The sequence below is a fragment of the Lissotriton vulgaris genome, chromosome 12 (assembly GCF_964263255.1).
Source record: "Lissotriton vulgaris chromosome 12, aLisVul1.2, whole genome shotgun sequence".
Taxonomy (NCBI): Eukaryota; Metazoa; Chordata; class Amphibia; order Caudata; family Salamandridae; genus Lissotriton; species Lissotriton vulgaris.
In genome coordinates, this window is record NC_141700.1 from 786,246,084 (window position 1) to 786,269,092 (window position 23,009).

Below are 23,009 nucleotides of genomic sequence, written 5' to 3' on the forward strand. Positions count from 1 at the left end.
ACCTGTGCATCCAATATGCAAATTGGAGGCACTTTGAGTTGCATGAAACATAATCCATAAGTGTGATTCACAACTCGACGCGTGCATCACTTTGATCCCAGGCTGCCACAGCAGGTTCTATAGAAAGCCCCATTGCTTGACAGGTGTCACTTTGCCCTGGTTGTTGGACCAATTTCAAGACCTAAATGAGACGTTTAGTCATGGATCAGGCATTAAAAAAGCAATTAACTCTGGCCTTCAATAGTATGTGGGCCATGCTCTATACTCCCATTACTCATCCTTTTGCAGTGGGGCTGCAACTCCTCCTGCCCGTATCTCCGATCTGTGATAGTATGTGGGTCATGCTCTATGCTCCTATTACTCATCCTTATGCAGTGGGGCTGTGACTCCTCCCGTCCATAGAGACAGGACTGAGACAGTATATGGACTATGCTCCTATTACTAATCCTTACGCAGTGGGGCTGCGACTCATCCTGCCTCTAGGTCACATCTGTGGTAATATGTGGGTTATGCTCTATACTCCAATTACCTATCCTTATGCAGTGGGGCTGTGACTCCTCCCGCCCATAGAGACAGTACTGTGACAGTATATGGACTATGCTCCTATTATTCATCCTTATGCAGTGGGGCTGGGGCTGTGACTACTCCTGCTCGTATCTCCGATCTGTGATAGTATGTGGGTCATGCACTATATTTCCTTATGCAGTGGGGCTGGGGCTGGGGCTGTGACTCCTCCCAACCCTAGCTCAGATCTGTGATAGTATGTGGGTCATGCACTAAATTCCCATTACCTATCCTTATGCAGTGGGGCTGTGACTCCTCCCACCCATAGGGACAGGACTGTGACAGTATATGGGCTATGCTCCTATTACTCATGCTTATGCAGTGGGGCTTGGGCTGCGACTCCTACCAACCCTAGCTCAGATATGTGATAGTATGTGGGTCATGCACTATATTCCCATTACCAATCCTTATGCAGTGGGGTTGTGACACCCATAGAGACAGGACTGTGACAACATATGGACAATGCTCCTATTACTCATCCTTATGCAGTGGGGCTGCGACTCCTCCTGCCCCTAGGTCAGATCTGTGATAATATGTGGGTTATGCTCTATACTCCAATTACCTATCCTTATGCAGTGGGGCTGTGACTCCTCCCGCCCATAGAGACAGTACTGTGACAGTATAAGGGCTATGTTCCTATTATTCATCCTTATGCAGTGGGGCTGGGGCTGCGACTCCTCCCATCCCTAGCTCAGATATGTGATAGTATGTGGGTCATGCATTATATTCCCATTACCTATCCTTATGCAGTGGGGCTGTGACTCCTCCCGCCCATAGAGACAGGACTGTGACAGTATATGGGCTATGTTCCTATTATTCATCCTTATGCAGTGGGGCTGGGGCTGCGACTCCTCCCATCCCTAGCTCAGATATGTGATAGTATGTGGGTCATGCATTATATTCCCATTACCTATCCTTATGCAGTGGGGCTGTGACTCCTCCCGCCCATAGAGACAGGACTGTGACAGTATATGGGCTATGCTCCTATTACTCATCCTTATGCAGTTGGGCTGCGACTCCTCCTGCCCATAGAGACAGGACTGTGACAATATATGGGCTATGCTTTATGCTTCTATTATCCATCATTATGCAGTGAGTTTGTGACTCATTCCAACCATAGCTCAGTCCTGCAACAACATGTGGACAATGCTCTTGGTTTCTATTATTCATCCTCACGCAGTGGGACTGAGACTCCTCCCGCTCATAGAGACCGGAAGGACTGCAACAATATGTGGGCCAAGCTCTCTGCTCCCATTACTCATCCTTATGCACTAGGAATGTGACTCTTCCCACCCATAGCAGAGGCCTGTGTTAGTATATGGCACTGTATCTGATTTCCACTTCTGCTCACAGGATGGCACAGTGATATATTTATTTATTTACAGAACTTCCAACCGCCAACAAAACACTCACTTTGTGAGATGAGGGAACCAGGAGGGAGTGGGGCAGAGCTGGGGCGGGACTTTCAGCCCATTATCTCCCCTTCCATTAAAGGGCTTTTGAAGGGGCGTGGCCATTGGGAGGAGCAATACTTTGTGCAAATTACTGTCCATGAGCTACTCTAACACCCCTAAGTAAAGAAACTAAGGTGCCCATTAGGATGGCGGGCGGATTCCTATGCTCTAGGTCTAGTGGGGCACTAGACTTAGAGCATAGGAATTTTCGGCACTAGACCGAGTTCAAATACAGATCTATCATGCGAGGGTAACAGGGCCCAGAGGGGAATCGCACATTCCTTGCAAATATTCACTATGGTAATACAAGTTCCCCCTGTACCGCCCTCTAGCTCCATCCCACCTTATAAGAGCCAGAAGATAAACACATTTGTATACATACATACATCCCATGAATGTAATGCAAAATGTAAATACAAAACGTTTAAAATACGTTCAAATATGTGTTCAAAAATGTATGTAATAACATGCATGTTATGTAAAAACTAAACTCCAAGATGGCAACCATGCTTTCAGCTATAGTATGTTAACCTGCAGAACCTTTTTTGTGTTTACACATTAGACACTTGGTTTTTTGAAAACTTTATTTAAGCACAATGCGGTATACGAACAGTATCGTGTGATCAAGAGACCGTTGGGTCTCGAAACGTGTAGCGGTAACCAAGAATAAAATCTGGGGCCTTATTTATGAAGGCCTTGCGCCACCGGTGCGTCACTTTTTCCCATGTTATTTTATTCTTGGTTACCGCTACACGTTCCAAGGTTCCAAAAGGATTATATGTGCACTCAGAATGAGGGTAGAAAATCTAGGATAAATTATAACATCAAACTATGAAAAATATTTTATCTGAAATTGCCCAATACAATAAGTGCAACAGTAGGGAAAGTATTGGATAGTAAAACAATTAAGTTTACTATTCCAACTCCAGTGAGTGCAACAGTAGGGAAAGTGTTGGATAGCGGAGAGGTAAAAATTACTATTCCAACTCCAGTGAGTGCAACAGTAGGATAAGTATTGGATAGCAGAGAGGTAAAAATTACTATTCCCACTCCAGGGAGAGAAATAGTAGGGAAAGTGTTGGATAGCGGAGTGGAAAAAATTACTGTTCCCACTCCAGTGAGTCCAACAGTATTGAAAGTATTGGATAGCGGGATGGAAAAAATTACTATTCCCACTCCAGTGAGTGCAACAGTAGGAAAAATGTTCGATAGCGGAGGGGTAAAAATTACTATTCCCACTCCAGTAAGAGCAACAGTAGGCAAAGTGTTGGATAGTGAAGGGGTTAAAATTAGTATTCCCACTCCACTGAGTGCAATAGTAGGATAAGTGCTGGATAGCGGAGAGGTAAAAATTACCATTCCCATTCCAAAGAGTGCAAAAGTAGGGAAAGTGTTGGATAGCAGAGAGGTAAAAATTACTATTCCGACTCCAGTGAGTCCAACAGTAGGGAAAATGCAGGATAGTGGAGAGGTAAAAATTAATATTCACATTCCAGTGAATGCAACAGTAGGTAAAGTGCTGGATAGGGGAGGGGTAAAAACTTACTTTTCCCACTCCAGTAAGTGCAACAGTAGGGAAAGTGTTGGATGGCTGAGGGGTAAAAGTTACTATTCGCACTCCAGAGAGTGCAACAGTAGGGAAAGTGTTGGATAGCGGAGAGGTAATAATTACTATTCCAACTCCAGTGAATGCAATAGTAGGGAAAGTGCAGGATAGCGGAAAGATAAAAATTACTTTTACCACTCCAGTGAATGCAACTGTAGGGGAACTGTTGGATAAAGGAGAAAACAAATTACTATTCACACTCAAACACTTAAAAATAATATTGAAAATAAAAATACATAATATAAATTAATAAACAGTATGTAAAAAATCTAATTAAAAAATAATTAAAAATAAAAAGAACACGTATGAAATAATAATTATAAATAACAAAAACCTACAAATAATATATAAAATAAAATAAAAAATACGTTCACACAAAAAATTCTTTTAAACTAGAACATAGACACAAACAAAAAAATTTATTAAAACATTAATGTATTTATTTTATTTTATACTGTATAACACCACACCACTAACAAAACATTTCAACATTTTTTATTACATGTATTTACCTATTTAACATAATTAATAATCAATTAAAAATGTATTAATAAGAAAATGAATAAATATTAAATGAATACACAAAGTTAAACACTATAATATCCACAATACACACCTAAATTAAACTATAAAATAATAAAACACATTTTAAACTTATTTTTAAATTAAAAACTCTTACTAATACCAACTAATAATTAAATATGTAAAATGTATTTAATACCCACCCTTCACCCCTTTAAAAGTAAAAACAACAGACATAAAATAAAACAATTACCCAAAACATATGTCAAATAATTAACATTAATTAACAACTATATATTAATTAGTTAAACACATTTTACGACCTACTTTACACCTATAAACACCACAACACACACCTAAAATTAGTTACACAATTACCATAATTTATTACCAATTAATTAATTAAAATTCATTAACAACCAAATATGAATTAATTAATAATAAATTACTTTACACATTTAACACTATAACATCTCATGTAAACACATTTTAATAAATAAAATGTAATCAATACATTTAATATAACTAAATTACTTCCCACCCTATTCCCCTATAAACCCACAACCAGCTACGGAATTAAAAACACAAAACTCAAATCAAAATAAACTAATAAATATAATCAAATTAAATTACTTCCCATTCTATTCCCCTATAAACCCACAACCTGCTACGGATCTAAAAGCGAAAAATTAAAGTAAAAAAAGTTAACTACTAAAAACTTAACAAATATATTAAACATACAAACAATTCTTATACAAAAAAACATTCATCACATACATATAAAATAAATACTAAAATGCATAACAATATAAAAAACTATATTTTTAACAAATATATTTTTGCAAACAATATTACACACTTTGATATTTTTTAAATCAATATTACGTACCGTAAGCCGATATTCTTGACCATGATATTCTTGCTGTCGCTATTTCTGACCCATAATATTAATGACTCGATATTTGTGCAACTCAATATTTTGTACTCAATATTCTGTCACTACACTGCCACAGAGTGTTGCACAGCATCGGCTACATTCACACAGTCACCCAGTAAGGAGCCAATATCACACAATGACATAGAAAACTAGCCGGAAACCCCTGCAGAGAGCCTTTCCCACTCACATTGTGTGGAGGAAGAGCACAGCCTTATGCCCCCATTAGGATGACCGGCGGACTTTGTCCACTGCCATCCCATTAGAAAAAGGGACCGCCTGCCAAAAGGGCGGGGGTCCCGTGGCGGGTATTAGGATGTCACTGGTCAACAAAATGGTGAGACTGTTAAGCTAGAAAAACCCCAATGGACTCAGTTCCACTATACTGAGACACGTCCCATCAGCCCACCTCACTGGCGGAGCATCGTCATTTGAGATTGAGGAATATAGATACAGTAAAGTACACCCCTCAATGAGGGGGACTTTGCTCACACTGCATCTAGAGGACACTAAACTGTCCAAGTTCTCAGTAGAGTGGTGCTGAAAAATGTTGAAAAGTGCAGTGCATGAAAAAGTGCGGGTTAAGAATAGCTACCGGAAAACACCACCATCTTTTATTTAGTGTTTGCCAAGTGCCAAGATTAAAAAGAAGTGAAAAAAAACAGATAGTTTGAAATAATAACTATGTCAAGGCAATAGGATCAGGATCCTATTGCCTTGAGATAGATATTATTTCAAACTATATGGTTTTTTCACTTCTTCACTCTACTGAGAACTTTAACAGTCTCACCATTTTGTTGACCAGTGTTCTCCTAGTTTTGTTATTTGTTCATTTTATGGGGGTTTGGAGTTCATTTGGTCATTAAAAATAATTCCCTCGGGCCCTCTTTTCATATCGTGGTTTTCAGGTATTAGGATGTGCCTGCCACAGTGGCGGGCACATCCTGCATTTTTGTGGCGGGCGGTGCTTTCTGCACCGCCCGCCACAATGCTAAAACTTGTGTTAAAAAATGTATGTAATAACACGCATGTTATGTAAAAACTCCACTCCAAGATGGCAACCATGCTTTCAGCTATAGTATGTTAACCTGCAGAACCTTTTTTGTGTTTACACATTAGACATTTGGTTTTTTGAAAACTTTATTTAAGCACAATGCGGTATACGAACAGTATCGTGTGATTAAGAGACCGTTGGGTCTCGAAACGCGTAGCGGTAACCAAGAATAAAATTTGGTGTTTTCTACCCTCATTCTGAGTGCGCATATAATCCTTTTGGAACTTTGGAACTCTTGATATATATATATATATATATATATATATATATATATATATATATATATATATATATATATATATATATATATGTATATATATATATATATTATTTTTATATAATAATATTTTTTTAAAGATAATAGTTTATTAATTATTTTAAAGTATATATATATATATCTATATCTATACTACTATAATAAAGTAAGAACTTTCAGGCTTTGAGGCGGGTAAACTCGGGAACCACAGCGCCAATCTAAACACCCGATACACCGTTGAAATCGTCAGGGTGTGTAGATGGTTATAGGCTATATAAATGACAAAATAAAACGTTATTTACAATATTTATATTTAAAAAAAAGTAGTCCCCCCCAAAGTAGCGCCGGCCGCGACGTGCGTGCTCACGTCAGCATGGGGAGGAGAGGCGTCCGAGGAGTGGCGGACATGGCGCGGAGGAGGAGAGGTGACGTGAGGCCAGCGGCGGTGGGAGCAGCGGAGAGGCGGACATGGTGCGGGGGAGGAGCGGCGGCAGACAGGCGGTGAGGAGCAGAGCGAGGGAGTGGAGAAATGAGGACCGGCGGCTGAGGCGCGAGGAGCGGTGAAATGAGGACCTGCGGCTCAGGTAAGGCTCCGGGGACAATGTCGGGGCAGGCGGGTGTCGGGCCAGGCAGGGGACGGGAAATTGGAGCGGTGAAATGAGGACCTGCAGCTCAGGTAATGCTCCGGGGACAATGTCGGGGCAGGTGGGTGTCGGGCCAGGCAGGGGACAGGAAATTACTAAAACAATGATCGGGGTCGGGGCAGGCGGGGGACGGGGCGGGCGGGGGCACGGGCTGCTGGCGGGGCGGGCGGGGGCACGGGCTGCTGGGCAATGTCGGGGCAGGCAGGGGTAGGGGAAGCCTAAATGCTCCCGGACAAGGTCGGGACGGGCTGCTAGTATATATATATATATACATTACTATGTGTATTTATGTTTTTATTATGTTTATTTGGTATATTTTGTAAACATGTATATTAAATGTAATTAATTTTGTTAAAATAAATATTAATATTTAATATATATTATTTAATTTTTTATATATATTTAAATCAATATTTTTTTCATCTATATTTTTTACAACAATATTTTTGATTCAATATTTTTGTTCTTGCCTGTGTAGGTATGTGAGTCAATATTTTAGTAGTCTATATTTTGTTTCAATATTTTGCACTTCGATGTTTCTAACATCGATATTCTATCAGTGAACTCTTTTTTATCTTAAACCTTTTTGCACATTTTAAAGCAACCTGTCTTCTACTGTGTTTAATGCAAGTTTAAAATAATTACTTACATATTCACAGTGCTTTCTCCCGCAAACTCGGACCTACCACTAAACGTACACAAGTCTCAATACTCCACTGCACCAACCAGGATTTAATTATGTGGCTCTCTGGTGCAGGGCATTAACTAATAGAGGCTTAATAATGCACAGCAGTGCATTTCCCACTGATTAGGTTAACAAACATTTATTTTTCATTCATTCTAAAAGCCTAAAAAAAGTTACTGAATATTTAGATTTTTGCAGTCACGCCTTTGATCCCCCAACGCTCACTCACTCCGTCCCATTTGAGCGCAGCATCACAGTTCCCATACGTTTTTAATGCACTTCGATCACTGTGTAGCATACACACGTCACTTGCTGCACAAACACCCTCTCTTCCAATCCAACCCTGATCCACCCTGCTGCTCATGCCTTCCCTTCCTGCCTATTCTCTCACTTACTTCTCTAAAATAGGTCTTAAGTCTTCCATCCATGATCCAACCTCTCTTTAAAATTTCACTCACAGACACTCTCTTTTCTGACTTCCTTCTTCTCTCTGGTCTTTAAGTGTCTCCAGCTCCAGCCCCTCCTTTCTGCTCTATGATCCTTCTCTCTTTAGATCTGATTCCATTGTAGCCTCCACCCACCGCCCTCCTTTCACCTCCTCCTGATTTAAGTGCCTTGCAGTGCTTGCCCTAATCCGTGTTACTTCCTCCCTCTCTCTGTGACCTCTTCTTCCTCCCTGCACATGTTAGGGTTCTTCTAAAGTCAGACCATCTCCCTGATATCTTCTGCTCCCCTTTCTGGCATCTCTCATTGGCCCCGCGGGCACTCTTGTAATGCCCCTTTGTTGTGCACCATTATATAAGGCATGTTCTTGTTCCCTGGACCCCTTAGTCATGAACCATCTATAAATAAAGGAAAATGAAATACATCCTCACTGACTGGATGTGGGTCTCACACCTTGAGGTGCAGTCTGAACCACTGGGCACTGACTCTTTGTAAGCTGCAGGTCCTGCAGCACATCTCCCTCAGCTGGAGACAATCTAGTGTCTTGATACATTATCTCCCTCTTTTGGCATAAGTGTCACGCCTTAGGAAAGAGGCTCCTTCAATGGGTCCGAGCTTTAATTCTTGCAGCAGAGTCTCACGCATTGTTAGCAAGGATGGCTGTATTTTTAGACTGGTCACACATATGTGATGCAAGTCACACAACTTGGTGCATTATAACGCTTGTTTGGAGTTGAGTTCCACGCCGTGAAGCATGGTCTCACTCAGTGGGACAGAGTCTCACGCCGTGGGGCACGGTCTCACTCATAGAACAAGAATCCCACACCTCTAGTGTATATTCTCACTCAGTGGCTGGGAGTCCAACACTTTGGTGGAAAACACTGCAAACATTACCATCACCAGTACTATCACCATTTGCATTTAAATTACCACCACCATTATGACTTCCATCTTCACCACCATTACCACCACCAATACCATTAATACTACCAGCATGCCCCCATAATGACTACCACCACCATTGGCACCACCAAAATAACCCCAAACCTTACTACTATCAACATCATCATTACCACCACCAACACCCTTAACACCACCAGCATGCCACCATAATGACTACCACCACCATTGGCACCAGCAAAATAACCACAAATCTTACTACTACCAACATCACCATTACCACCACCAACACCATTAGCACAACTAACATGCCACCATAATGACTACCACTGCCATTGGCACCACCAAAATAACCACAAACCTTACTACTACCAACATCACCATTACCACCACCAACACCATTAGCACCACCAGCATGCCACCATAATGACTACCACTGCCATTGGCACCAACAAAATAACCACAAATCTTACTACTACCAGCATCACCATTACCACCACCAACACCATTATCACCACCAGCATGCCACCATAATGACTACCACCGCCATAGGCACCAGCAAAATAAGCACAAACCAACCTACTACCCACGGCACCATTACCATCACCATCACCAACATCAATACCACCACCAACACTATTACCACCACTAGCCTGCCACCATAATGACTACCCACGCCATTGGCACCAGCAAAATAACCTCAAACCTACCTACTACCAACATCACCATTACTATCACCAACACCATTACCACCACCAACACTATTACGACTACTAGCATGCCACCATAATGACTACCCCTGCCTTTGGCACCAGCAAAATACCCTCAAACCTACCTACTATCAACATCACCATTACCATCACCAACACCATTACCACCTCCAACACTATTACCATCACTAGCATGCCACCATAATGACTACCCCCACCATTGGCACCAGCAAAATAACTTCAAACCATACCACACCATCACCAACATCACCATTACCACCACCACCATTACCACCACCAGCATGCCATCATAATGTCTAGCACCAACATTGACACCACCAAAATAACCTCAAACCTTACTACCACCACTACCAACATCACCATTACCACCACCAACATTATTACCACCACCAGCATGCCATCATAATGACTACCACCGCCATTGGCACCACCAAAATTAACACAAACCTTACTACTACCAACATCACCATTACTATCACCAACACCATTAGCACCACCAACACTATAACCACCACCAGCATGCCACCATAATGACTAGCGCCACTTTTGACACCACCAAAATTACCAAAAACGTTACCACCACTACTACTAACTTCACCATTACCACCACCGACACCGTTACCACCACAGGCATGCCACCATAATGACTACCACCACCATTGGCACCACCACAATTACCACAAGCCTTACCCCCATTAGCAACACCACTGGTACCATCAACACCACATAAACCATCACCAACACCTAATTTGTGTATAATTGACTTCTGAACTCTTGTGCAACAGGAGGTAAGGAGTTCTATATCTGCCAAGAGTCAATCTCTGGGCTCTATCTGATCCTTTCTAACCTAGATGTAAGGGTAAAAGCCCCTGCAGTAGCCACCCAGGGATGATAGTAAATTTCAGAGTCTGTTTTCCTGTACCAAGTTAAATTGCTTATTGTGAGCTGAGAAGACAACTACAGCTGTTACTGTGTCTTATTTTGCAAGTAAAAGGTTAAAATACATATTCAATTCTTTACAAAGGTATATTTTGAGGCATTTCTTTAGAGTTTGTTCCTTTACAGGCCTGATTCCTCTGCACCGCATCCTTTTCTCTCCCTGTCTTTACATTTAGTTGGTTTGGCTTCATCCCTTGACTCTTGACTTGGAGGTCTTCCCGGCCCCTCCATTAGCCCCTCTGAACCTCTGTGATGTTTAAATTCAACTCCTCTACTTAACCTCTCATCCTCGGGTGTCATGCCCAGGGGGGGCCATATGAAGGATGGAGAGGGTGAGGGCATCTTTCTGTGGTGTATTCCCTGTTTGCACCTTCTAGGGTTGATAAGGCCTAGGTTCAGAATCCCTGCTCCATCACCCTTACACAGTCCTCCCTATTCCCTCCTTGACTCACCCTCATCACCCTAAATCTCACCATGACCAACCCCTTCCACAGGATACTGTTCACTACCTCCTAGCCGAGCTCCACCGCTGTGGTCCTTGTGACTCTCCTTTGGAACCACCTCCTTCTCTTCTGGATGGACCTGCTCTCCCACTTCCATGGTATCTGTTGTGATCCCTGGATTGACTGATACTGGGCTGGCCCCGTAGACCCACTGCTGTGGTATCTCTATTTTTCTTGGATCGTACCATCTTCGCTTATGGGTGGATCCTATGGACCCCATATTGGTGTATCACATAGACCTATTATTGCATGGGCCATATAGGTTCACTACTGAGTTGACCTACAGACCCAGTACTGGATAGATCCTAAAGACCCACGATATGTGGATTCCAGAGACCCACTACTAAGTGGACTTCATACACCCACTACTGGGTGGACACCACAGATCCAGCACTGGCTGGATCTCACAGACCCACTATAAGTGGATTACATACACCTCCTCTTGTATGAACCACAAATACCTACCACTGAGTGGACCCCACAGACCCTCTGCTGTATTATCTGGTTCGTGACTTCACACTCTGGGGCCCCCATAGACCTTCTGCGGTGCACCCTATCACCCTTCGGGAGCACCGCTGCCGATCCTGTATGGACCAAGCCCAGCATCTCACTTCTACCCACCCATCTTCCAGAAGATGTCATCTCAATGAGGTCATTATGGCTGGTAGGTGCAACCCTCTCTGCTCCATGCCAAACTTCAGGCAGCTACAATTTCAGTGCACTAAGTTTGAGGCACACCCATGAGCCTCTGACCCCACACTGAAACTCTTCTTACATAATTCACAATATAAGCAACACAACCAGCCGGTCATAACAAGTAGAGAAGCTTCTTACTTGGCCACCTGAAAAAGGAATTCAAAATAAACCCGTTAACCATGGAGTTAACCATACCAAAGGCATCCAAGAATAAAGGGAAACTGGGGTGTCCTTCAGGTATTTTTTATCTTTTAGACCCCGCTAGGAATAATATTCAAAGAACTCCCTGGAAGATGGTTGGGCTCGTCCTGGTTTATAGGGTCCAGCATGAGACCCGATGATGAAGCATGGCACAAATAGGGGGTTGGAGGGTCCCTAAACAACTCTTGTGGGTCGCCCACCCTTCTGGAGAAACAGAATCAAAGTCAAGAAGGTGGTAGGATACTTTTCTTGTGGTAAAATAGGGACTTTAGCCATGACACTCATGAACAGAGGAAGGTAGGTGATCACTGATAAGAGCTGCAGCCCATTGGAGGTCTTCTTTTCCTGGCACCGAAAGGAGGGCACACCCACCGATGCCTAGCACAAGCGATCTGCCCTAAACACCAAGGTGGCACAAGCAATCTGCCCTAGCGACACCAAGGTGGCACAAGCGTTCTACCCTAGCAACACCAAGGTGGTGCATGCATTCTGCCTAATGACACCAAGGTGGCACAAGCGTTCTACCCTAGCAACACCAAGGTGGTACAAACGATCTGTCCTAACGACATCAAGGTGGTACAAGCGTTCTGCCCTAGCAACATCAAGGTGGTACAAGCATTCTGCTCTAGCAACATCAAGGTGGTACAAGCATTCTGCCCTAGCAACACCAAGGTGGTGCATGCATTCTGCCTAATGACACCAAGGTGGTACAAGCTGTTGAGGACATCTTCAGAGGAAGCGGGCTCTTATGTGATTGGTGCATCCTCGCTCATTTCCCTAGTAGATGGAGATTGCGGTAACCTACTCACCACTAAATGTTCTGTCAAGTTTCCTGAAACTGAAGGAAAATGTGATCTATTTTCGTGCAGAAGCTCAGGTTGAATTAACCACAATATTTTTCCTGAAGCTTGAATGTGTGAAGGGACGTGTCAAGTGGCAGCTGGATGAACCGAGGGTGATGGGCGGGTGGCACTAAAAAATACACTTACCTTCCTGCACGCCACAACGTCCTCCTCCTTCGGTCAGCTCGCTTCAAGGGAGGCTCCAACGCAGGACTCAGCCAGCTCCCCTAACCAATCCCAGTGCTGCTATCACCAGCATGAGAGAAGCACCAGGATTTGAGGAAACGCCCTCGCTCAGGGGCATATTTATAAGCCACTATCGCCACAATGTGATAGGGGCCTTGCCTTATTTACAAGGCAGCGTTAAGCTTCTTAAAATGGCTTAACGCTGCCTTGTAAATAAGGCCCCCTTTCACGCTATGTTAGCGTGAAAGGGGTGTGCAATGGGTGTTGTGGTGGGCGTTCCACCGCAACACATATTGATTTTGACGCTGCCCCCTATTTACAAGGGCAGCGTAAATAGGAGGCAGCCCCTAAATTAAGACCAAGAAAATCTGGTCTTAAACAGGTGAACGGAGGAGGAATGCTTTATTTCTCCTTGTTTTTGCCGTTTCCATGGGTGCGGTCTTGCGTAGCACACATGGAAACAGCAAATTGCCTATGATTGTTCATGTGCAAGAAAGTCCGCCTTCCTGCACATAAGCAATCATTTTAAAAAAATGCAATTTTGCAACTTCCATGTGTGCTGCATTAAGCTTCACACATAGAAGTTACAAAACGGCATTTAAAGATTGTTTATGTACATGAAGGGGGACCTTCCTGCACATAAACAATCTTCCTCCCAGCGCAGACACCCTTGCACTGTGGTGCAAAGGTACCTGTGTTGGGGCTAGACAGCTGAACTAAGGGCCAGTGCTAGGGGAAACGCAAGGGTGTGCCGCATTCTTGTGAATTGTGCACATCCATGGGGTTCCAGAATGGAGAAGTGTGGCATTAGCCATGTTTTCTTAACGCCACGCTTCTCCGTTCTGCTGGAAATGTGACCCTGAGTGCTCTCAAGACAGCTGGGTTAGAGAGGTTTAAAATGCGAATGTCTGGCTGACCATTGCAAGACAGCCGGCCAAAGGGATATGCTCATTTTAACCCCTTCGTTGCGCCCATCGGCCAGCGGCCGTCGCGGGTACTACCTCCGTAGTGCTGCACACGTCTGTTGGCTGACGCGGTCCTGCCCACTTAATCAAACCGCGGCGGAATTGCCTCTGCAGTTAAGTGGTTAAACTTAAGCCCCCAGCTCCCTGCTGCCACTCGGCAGCACTAGCCCACCCCGTTGTTACGCTCATTTTGGGACGGGTTGGTTGCTGAAATGTAAAATGGTAATAAATAAAGATTATTTTTCAGCTGTGGCCTGGGGCTTTTCTTTGTGGGGTGATGCTCTTCCGCTCAAATGGAGAAGCCCGCCCTGGGCCTGTCTTATTTCTGCTGAACACTTTGTTTTTAATTGCGTCTCCGCTTCTTTGCAGCAAACGGGCCTGTGTTGGGGCCTAAAACTGTTTCTAACCTGAAAGATTTGTCAGGGGGTCTCAATTCTTGGAGATTGCGTCTCCTTATATGCAGTATCCCATGTTCCCTGTATCAAAGTGATCTACCCTGACGACACCCAGGTGGTATGAGCAATCTGCCCTAGCGACACCCAGGTGGTATGAGCAATCTGCCCTAGCGACACCAAGGTGGTATAAGCAATCTGCCCTAACGACACCCAGGTGGTGTGAGCAATCTGCCCTACGACACCCAGGTGGTATAAGCAATCTGCCCTATGACACCCAGGTGGTATGAGCAATCTGCCCTAGCGACACCCAGGTGAGATGAGAAATCTGCCCTAGCGACAACCAGGTGGTATGAGCAATCTGCCCTACGACACCCAGGTGGTATGAGCAATCTGCCCTAGCGACACCCAGGTGGTATGAGCAATCTGCCCTAGCGACACCCAGGTGGTATGAGCAATCTGCCCTAACGACACCCAGGTGGTATGAGCAATCTGCCCTAACGACACTATGGTAGTATAAGCAATCTGCCCTAGCGACACCCAGGTGGTATGAGCAATCTGCCCTAGTGACACCCAGGTGGTATGAGCAATCTGCCCTAGCGACACCCAGGTGGTATGAGCAATCTGCCCTAGTGACACCCAGGTGGTATGAGCAATCTGCCCTAGCGACACCCAGGTGGTATGAGCAATCTGCGCTAACGACACCCAGGTGGTATTGATGGAGCAAGGATTCGCACGTAAAGCGCCTTGCTCTAGTACAAGAACCTCGCCTAATGTATAATCCTATTAAACCAGTTGTTCGTCATTTATTATACGTTTTCCCATACACGCGGGTGTCCCCAGGATGCTTGCTCGTATGTCTTTTCCATATTAACGAAGCTTGCACTAAAGAATCGGCTGCTTCGCTGAAATTCAGTCTGCGCATGCGTCGGTCATACCCATGTGATGTGACGCACTCGCATTCTGGAGGGAATCTGTGCTCATGCGCACTGTTGCAAACATGGCCGCTTGTCTCTCACCACGCATTCTGCTTGCCACTGCTGCTTTAGCCTATCTGTCTTTTCGCACTAAACAGTAATGCTATAGTTATTATAAAGTAAGGGATGGTTAGAATTTCATCATGGTATACAGTGTGATCATTTTATATGTGATTTTAATTTGTTCTCGCTTACTTTTCATGTACCGCGTCTCTGGGGCTGGGAAATCGGGAGCGGAGCCATACTTGATGCTCTGCTGGGCACCATCACATGACCGGAGAAAAACTCCATTGCGCAGAAGCTGAAACAAGCCAGCTGGCTCCTGAAGCACAATGCGCCTGAGAACTTCCCTGGGAAGACAGAATCTTACCTTGGACGATGCAACTCTGTTGCTACCTATTGTGAACTTTTACTGTACTGCTGTATTCTATGCATGGGAACGTGAACCCAAGGGGCGGGTAGGAAAATTTTAATAATTGGGATGAGAAAGTTGAATTCTAGGAGGTGGTAATGACCGCACCACCTCTCCTGACCAATCATAATGTGGGAAACTGTCACTTGCAACATTAGGGGGTGGTCTGAGGGACCCCAAAATAGTATAATTGCCCTAGTTTAGCTTAGGAAAATTGTCCGACTTGTCCGAGTAGCAGACCTGTCACTGACCCTACGAACTCTATAGGTGCTCAATCTGAAAGTGCTGCGGAGCACTCTGTCCATACTTTCCACAAACTCCTAAGGGGTGGAAATAATACTAAGTGCTGGCGAAGCACCTTTGCTGGGGAAATTCGAAAACCCAATCGGGGTTACTGGCGGATTACTTGCAGGAGAGGGGTTAACGCAGGCGTTGCTGTCCGAAGCTGTGGGTGTTTGGTCGTACCCTGGGTGGCCCAGTCTTGACCCTGAACCTGAGGGGTATCCTGTCCTGACTGCCCGTGAGCTGTACCTGCTCGCACTTTGGCATTCCTTCCTGAGGGTCCTTGTCCTTCCAACTGACCCGTGGCCAGGGTTGGTCTTCATTCTGAACTAGGTAAATATCAGTCTGTGGGTTTTGCGTCTCTCTCTCTCTTTCTCTCTCTCTCCATTTTCTTATTAAAGCACTCTTGCCTGTGATATCGTTCTATCATCTTGAAAAGCAAGTTATATTCCATTAGTTGTTAGAATTGTTCCACTTCTCTCCCCACCTTTAGGGAATTGCAAAACTGTTATATTTTAGCATGTTCCAATTTTTCCCTTTCCTTTAGCATGATTGCGGTGAACTTAGAAAGAATAGCTTAAAGATTTTAGGTTAAGTACATGTTCTAGATCCCATCTCTGTCCTATGTTCTAGTATAAAATTGCAGTGACTAGCTCTGTTCTAAAATTCCTACCTTTAGTCTTCCCATATACTCAATGGTCCTAGTGTTAATACATAGTTACCTGGTGTTTTTGATTTTGATGTTTGACGCATTATTCTGCATATCACTTATTGCCTTGTCATACTTTCTTTAAATACTCTATATAAAGTTTTGAACATCCTCAGGTGTCTGTGGTCATTTTACAAAAAATTGTGGATAAGAATGTACTGTTTATAAAGAGTACTTTTTCCTAGGATCCCTGTCTACTATTTTCCCTGTTAGCTCCAGATCTGTCATATGTATTTGTGCCTGGGGTAAGTCAGGTACATGGTAAGCAGAGGTGTAAACCCAAACCTTAATTGCTCATAGAAGCGTGCAACGGAAGCCATCACCCAGTTCCCCCCAGATGTCAATGGTGTATTAAATCTTGTGCACGCCAGGGCCCAGTGCATGTAAGTAATTGGTGAACTAGGTGACCAGGGTGAACTGCGCGCTCTATCAGTATGAGCAATCTGCCCTACTGACACCAAGGTGGGCACGTCTACCGATGTCAATTACAAGCATCTGCCCTAATGACGTCAAGGTGGTACAAGCGATCTGCACTAAATGCACCAGGCTGGGCTCACATACCAACATCAAGTACCAGAGATTAGCACTAATTGCACCATGGTGGACACACCTACTAATGCCAAGTACAAGACATCTGACCTACCAACAAGAAGGTGGGCATACCACCCTATACAGGTATTAGTGATCTACACTAACAACACCCAGCCTTCCCTCGCCCCCCGGGGCCAGAGAGCTGGGATCCACGCTAGTATCATCAAAAGAGCTCTCCATAGGCACAGCCACCCATGCCACCCAAGGCCTGCCCGCTCACAGTATCAGGGGGTCCTGGCAATCTGAAGGGCCCTACTCCCCCAGACAGAATGAGCCAGTTCCAGCCTCCAGAGCTCTGCCCCCGCAGAACCATGGGGTCCCTGGAACAGGCAGCCGAGTACATCTACCAGTGCCAACTCCAAGTTCCACTTCCTACCCTCGTGGGGGTCAATGAGCCCTGGCACAGACAGCCTGGCTCTTCTGGCTATATGAATAATCCCCGGGCTCTGCCCTCACAGAACCATGGGGACCCTTGGAACAGACAGATAGGTGCATCTACCAGGGTCAGCTCCAGTTTCTGCCCTCACAGGGTCATGAACCCTGGAGCGGACCGCCTGGCACTTAGGGCTCTGCCTTCACAGAACCATGGGACCCTTGGAACAGACAAATGGGTGCCTCTAAAAGTGCCAACTCCAGGCTCTGCCCTCACAGGGTCATGAACACTGGCACATACCGCCTGGTACTTTGGACTCTGTCCCCATAGACCATGGGGTCCCTGGAACAGACAGCTGGGTACATCTACTCTACCAGTGCCAACTCCACGTTCCTACCCTCTTGGGGGTCAATGAGCCCTGGCACAGACAGCCTGGCACGTCTGGCTATATTAATAATCCCCAGGCTCTACCCTCAGAGAACCATGGGACCCTAGAACAGACAGCCGGGTATATCTACCAGTGTCAACTCCAGCCTTCTGCCCTCACGAGGTCAATGAGCCCGGGCACGGACCACTTGGCACCTAGGGCTCTGCCCTCACAGAACCATGGGACCCTTTGAACAGACAGATAGGTGCATCTACCAGTGCCAGCTCCAGTCTTCTGCCCTCCCAGGATCAATGCGTCCTGGCACAGACTGCCTGACTGTGCCAGCCCCAGGCCAGAATTCCTGGCACCTACATTGGTACAGCGCACATCACCAGCGCCACAGGAGCTGTTTCCACCAGACTGGAGCACTGGCATCGCCTGGCATCACCAACCACAAAGCCTCATCCCTACAACCAGCTGCACACACTGCGGCCCGTAGCCCCGCCCCCTGCTGCAGGTGCCAGCAAGCCCATGGGCCACACCCCTGCCTGGATATCTGTCCGAGAAGTGGGGGGGCTCTCACCTGGTGACGTGGAGACGAGGGGTCCTTCTGAGAGCTGAACTGGGAGCCTGGCGGTGCAGTCTGGAAGATGTGCCCGCCTGCCCCTTGCCACCAGCTCTACAAGGGCACCCGCGTCACGCACTCTGCTCCACCCTGCTGGGGGACGAGTGGGGGGCACTGCCAGGAATCATGGGGTGGAGAGCACGTGCTTCCTGCGCAAAATCAGCAGAGCATGAAAGTGCGCACCTCTGGGGAGGGAACCGAGAGCCTGGGGGCGAGGGGCATCCGCTCCCATAATCACATGCATGTCCCTGGGGGCACGAGGGGTGTGTCAGAGAGAGTCCTCGGGGCTCACACTGTGGGTGTCATGTCTCAGATCACAGAGAGCAGCAGAATGGACAAAGTGTCACCTCACACCTCAAAGTGAGCCGAAAACAGTGCGGGTTTCAAACCTTTTGATGCCGAGACCCCTCATCAAAATTCTTTAGGCGCGAGGACCCCCTCCTGACAAAAAAATCTAGAACCTGGTAGTCCTTATTATTAACAACCATAACTGTTCTCCAGAGAAACGGTCAATCCGTGGTGGCACCTCACTAGTTCCTGTTTAACATCCACATATAAGCAACAATAAGCATTTGCAATGCATTCGGTCTCGCATTGTGAAAGCTAGAGTTACTGGTATTGTAAATGATAAATCTTACGTATGTTCATTCGGTTTTGGTGCAGTGGGTGTGTGTTGTCTGTAGTGGTATTTTGTGGTTTTTGTTGTGATTGTTAGTTGTAGAATTGTGTAGGGTGTGCCGTATTTTTGTGTTTTGGAATTATGTGGTGTGGTTAATAGATAGTTGCGAGAGTTGTTTCGAATATATTGAAAGTATTTTGGATAAAGATAGGTCGTTTGTGTGAATGAGAGAAAGTATTTATAAAAACAATAATTTTTAACACATACATAGATTAATAAAACACATTTCTAGATTTGTAAATCTCCTTTTGCCCCATAAGCAAACTGTTCACTAGTAATTACCCTGAGATCTGCGTTTAGCCATGTAGATACATGCATCACAAGGACATTCATGAAAGTCCTGTACCAGCCAGCCACACTGCATACATGTTTAAAGTCATGTGATCTGCTATCAGTTCTATGGTTGGTCTGGGTTGATGTAGGAAGAGTCAATGGTGGGTGGGGCTCAGAGGGCAGGGGTCACGAGCAAAGGTAAGTCTATGGGTAAACGGCCCAATGATGAACCTTTTCAGAGCAGAAACAAATATAATTCAGTAACCCTATGAAAAAGGCATCCTTCAAATGGTTTACAATGTCATTCTAATGACAGAATTATGTTATACAAATATCATAAGACAATCGTAGCATCTCTGCTTCTCCTGTTCCAACAGCTTATCAAATTACTTCTGTACAACAATCTAATGTGCTAGGATTGAGGCTTCAACATTTGGTAAGTCAGTTTCAATTATGTTCCATGATAACATTTGTTTGCATGCCCGTGTTGACACATTTCGGGGCAGATTTACGACTTCTGGCGCATCTTTGCTAATCAGTAGAGATGCGCCAGAAAGAGTTGCGACGCATCTGCTCACCCATACGCCACCACAGATGCGACGCATTTACAATGCAGCGCGACGCAGCTCCAGCAAGGCTCGGGGGTGCCCCATCTCTAACATGCTGCGTCAATCCTTATGCCTTCAAGCAGGCGCAGGGTTTTGACGCAGCATGGTCCTAAAACTGACTGAGTGAAATCTTGTAGATTTCACTCAGCCACTTTTGGGAGGCGTTCCTGCACCGGAACGCCCTCCCTTGCGCAGGAACGCCTTCTTGTGGTGCAGGGCTTTACAACGTGACGCATCTCGGAGATGCATCACGTGTAAGCACCCCGCACCATGGCACTGGATTGGCGGCGCCACTGCGTCACAAAAGTGGCGCAACAGCGGCATAAAAAGGGCTTGTAAATCTGCCCCACCATTTTTAATTCTCTATAGAAAGTCTGTCTCTCACCTTGGTTTAATGAGGGAGCGGTTTTGGTATCTGAAGCAATGCTCAATCTTTCTGCAGACTACCGTCTGCGCTTAGGAGAAGCGGCCTTGCCAGTCCTATTGCCTTGCACAGGCTGGAGTCTGCCCACTGGGACCATGTGTGGGAGGTGGGCAGAGAGCAACGCGCCTAATCAGAAACACGCTTCGAGTATTTTTCCTTCTTGATGTGCTCCTGCCCAAGCACCACAACATGTGAGTGGCATGTCCAGAAAATACAGCTTCTGCAAGTGGCATCGCTGGGCGGGGCCTGTGCCCATCCATAAGTGTCCTGCCGAGAGAGGAAGGAAAGGTCATAAGCGCTGATAGAAAGAGAAGTGCCATTTCCCTTTTCTTGTAAAGAAAAGTTGATGAGGTGAAACCTTTGCTCAGACAGCTTTATTGTGGGTTAAAATGACCATAACAGTGAAATGATCTTGCCACACAATGCGCTGTATGCCACAGCACACTTCCTTGCTGCATACTTCAGTCATCCCCGCCACATCAATTGGGCTTCCTTTTGCACATAATTCCAGTGTTCCTGTTATACAGTGCTGAGGCATCATGCCAGAGGGTTGCCACCTTCCTCCATGTTCTCAACACACAAAGTTTCAAAAAGTTGTCATTTATAGAGTGCCGGAAATCACCTCCCAGACTCCTGAGACGCTGGTTTCCAGTTGTGAACTTCATCCTTGCAAATCATAGGTAACAGGTGGCCTAGTTGAACTGAAGCAAATCAAGACTACAGTTCCCAGAATTCAGTGGGCCTTCAAAATCCGTGTCCTGGAAACATGGTGCCCTGATACTTTGGAGACAAGTGACACGCCTGCTGGCTAGTGAGTAGCGGATATTGGGGCACCTGTGGCAGCTTTAGGGCGGTGCGACTGGTGCCAGTGCACCTTGCGTCAGAGTAGTGGGGACCGTACTCCGAAACATCCCAGGTCAAAAGCACCTACTGCTGAGCTCCCCATGGAGTCAGCAACCTCCAAACAATTTTTTTTAAAGTAACACTAATAAAGAACGCATCTGTCGGAGAGATCGGAGCTCCATCTAGTCGCAATAGTTAAAGCGCGGCGTCTAGGGAGCGGGCGTATATTGTAGTTAAAGTTAAAGAGCGGTGTCCGTGCACGCTATAGTATATATCTTTAGTAAAAACGGTGGTGCACAATGTTAATTATATACAGTAACCAAACATCTAGAACATGTGGGTACATTTTCTGCGTCGGGTATGCTGTATGCATTTCCCAAACACCAAAAGAAAGGGGCATTGCCAAAACAACAAGCATTTGCAATGCAATAGGTCTCCAATTTTTGCAAACCTATTGCATTGCAAATGGTTGGCAACTTGGCATAATGGACTATGGGAGGGAGAGCGGGGGGAGGAAGGCCAGGACATTGGTAGGGAGGGCAGGGGAAGAAGACACGGTTAACAGGAGGGCAGGCGGGCAGGGGAGGAGAGGAGAAGGCATGGACAATGGGTGGGAGGGGGGGAGGTATGGGCATCACTGCAACTGGCATTTAACGTACCGGCCACCCCTGCTGCAGCATTATCCAGGCTGTTTCAAAAGAGAAAGGGGGCATGGCCATTAAATGTAGGCGAAGCACTCATCCGCCTAATGGAGAAACTTAATAAAGGAAATAGTACACACCCTGTGTAAAAACCAAGTAAAGGGGCCAGTAGCCATGGGAGGATACAAAGGACGAGAAGGCTGTTCTAAGGAGGGACTAACAAGCCTCATAATGAATCAGAAGACAGCATTTACAAAGGACAAACACACAAGCCAATGAAAAATAAGGGCGGGGGAGTGGGCGAAGTTTCTCTCGGAGCAGCGTTTGTGCGCTGGCTCACTTGTCAACCTAAAAAGGTGACCAGTACAGCTTTACAAAGGGCCTTCTACAGAGCGGCAACACCTGTTGCTGCTTTTTAGTAACTTTCAAACCTTTTGAGAAAATGTTTTTATTGTTTGTGCGAAAACCAGCAGATACTGCGGCAGATGATGGATTATGTGGCACATGCAGCAAATCTATAATTATGCTGAAATGGCTGCGGCCACACAATCACATATTTCCAGTGGCCCTTGGTATAATAGCTGTAATGCATGGGCTGCATCTTTATTGCACAGCATTAGAGGAAAACCAGGCTATATTTCATGGGATGCTGATGGCTTGGCATTTACCGCTGCATGCAACTGGAGG

General features: G+C 45.4%; 1 protein-coding gene across 2 annotated transcripts in view; it reads right to left on the reverse strand.

Moving 5' to 3' along the window:
• LOC147678717 (cornifelin homolog A-like) overlaps positions 1–21,035 on the reverse strand; it is a 40,660-nt gene extending 19,625 nt beyond the window's left edge. The window contains exon 1 of one of the 2 annotated variants that reach the window (XM_086946176.1): positions 20,800–21,035. The gene's annotated coding sequence lies outside the window, so the exon portion shown is untranslated. Of the gene's footprint in view, positions 1–18,812; positions 18,936–20,799 lie in introns of those variants that run through there. The other variant, XM_086946175.1, reaches the window with a different exon arrangement.
• Between the last annotated feature and the right edge of the window lie 1,974 nt (positions 21,036–23,009).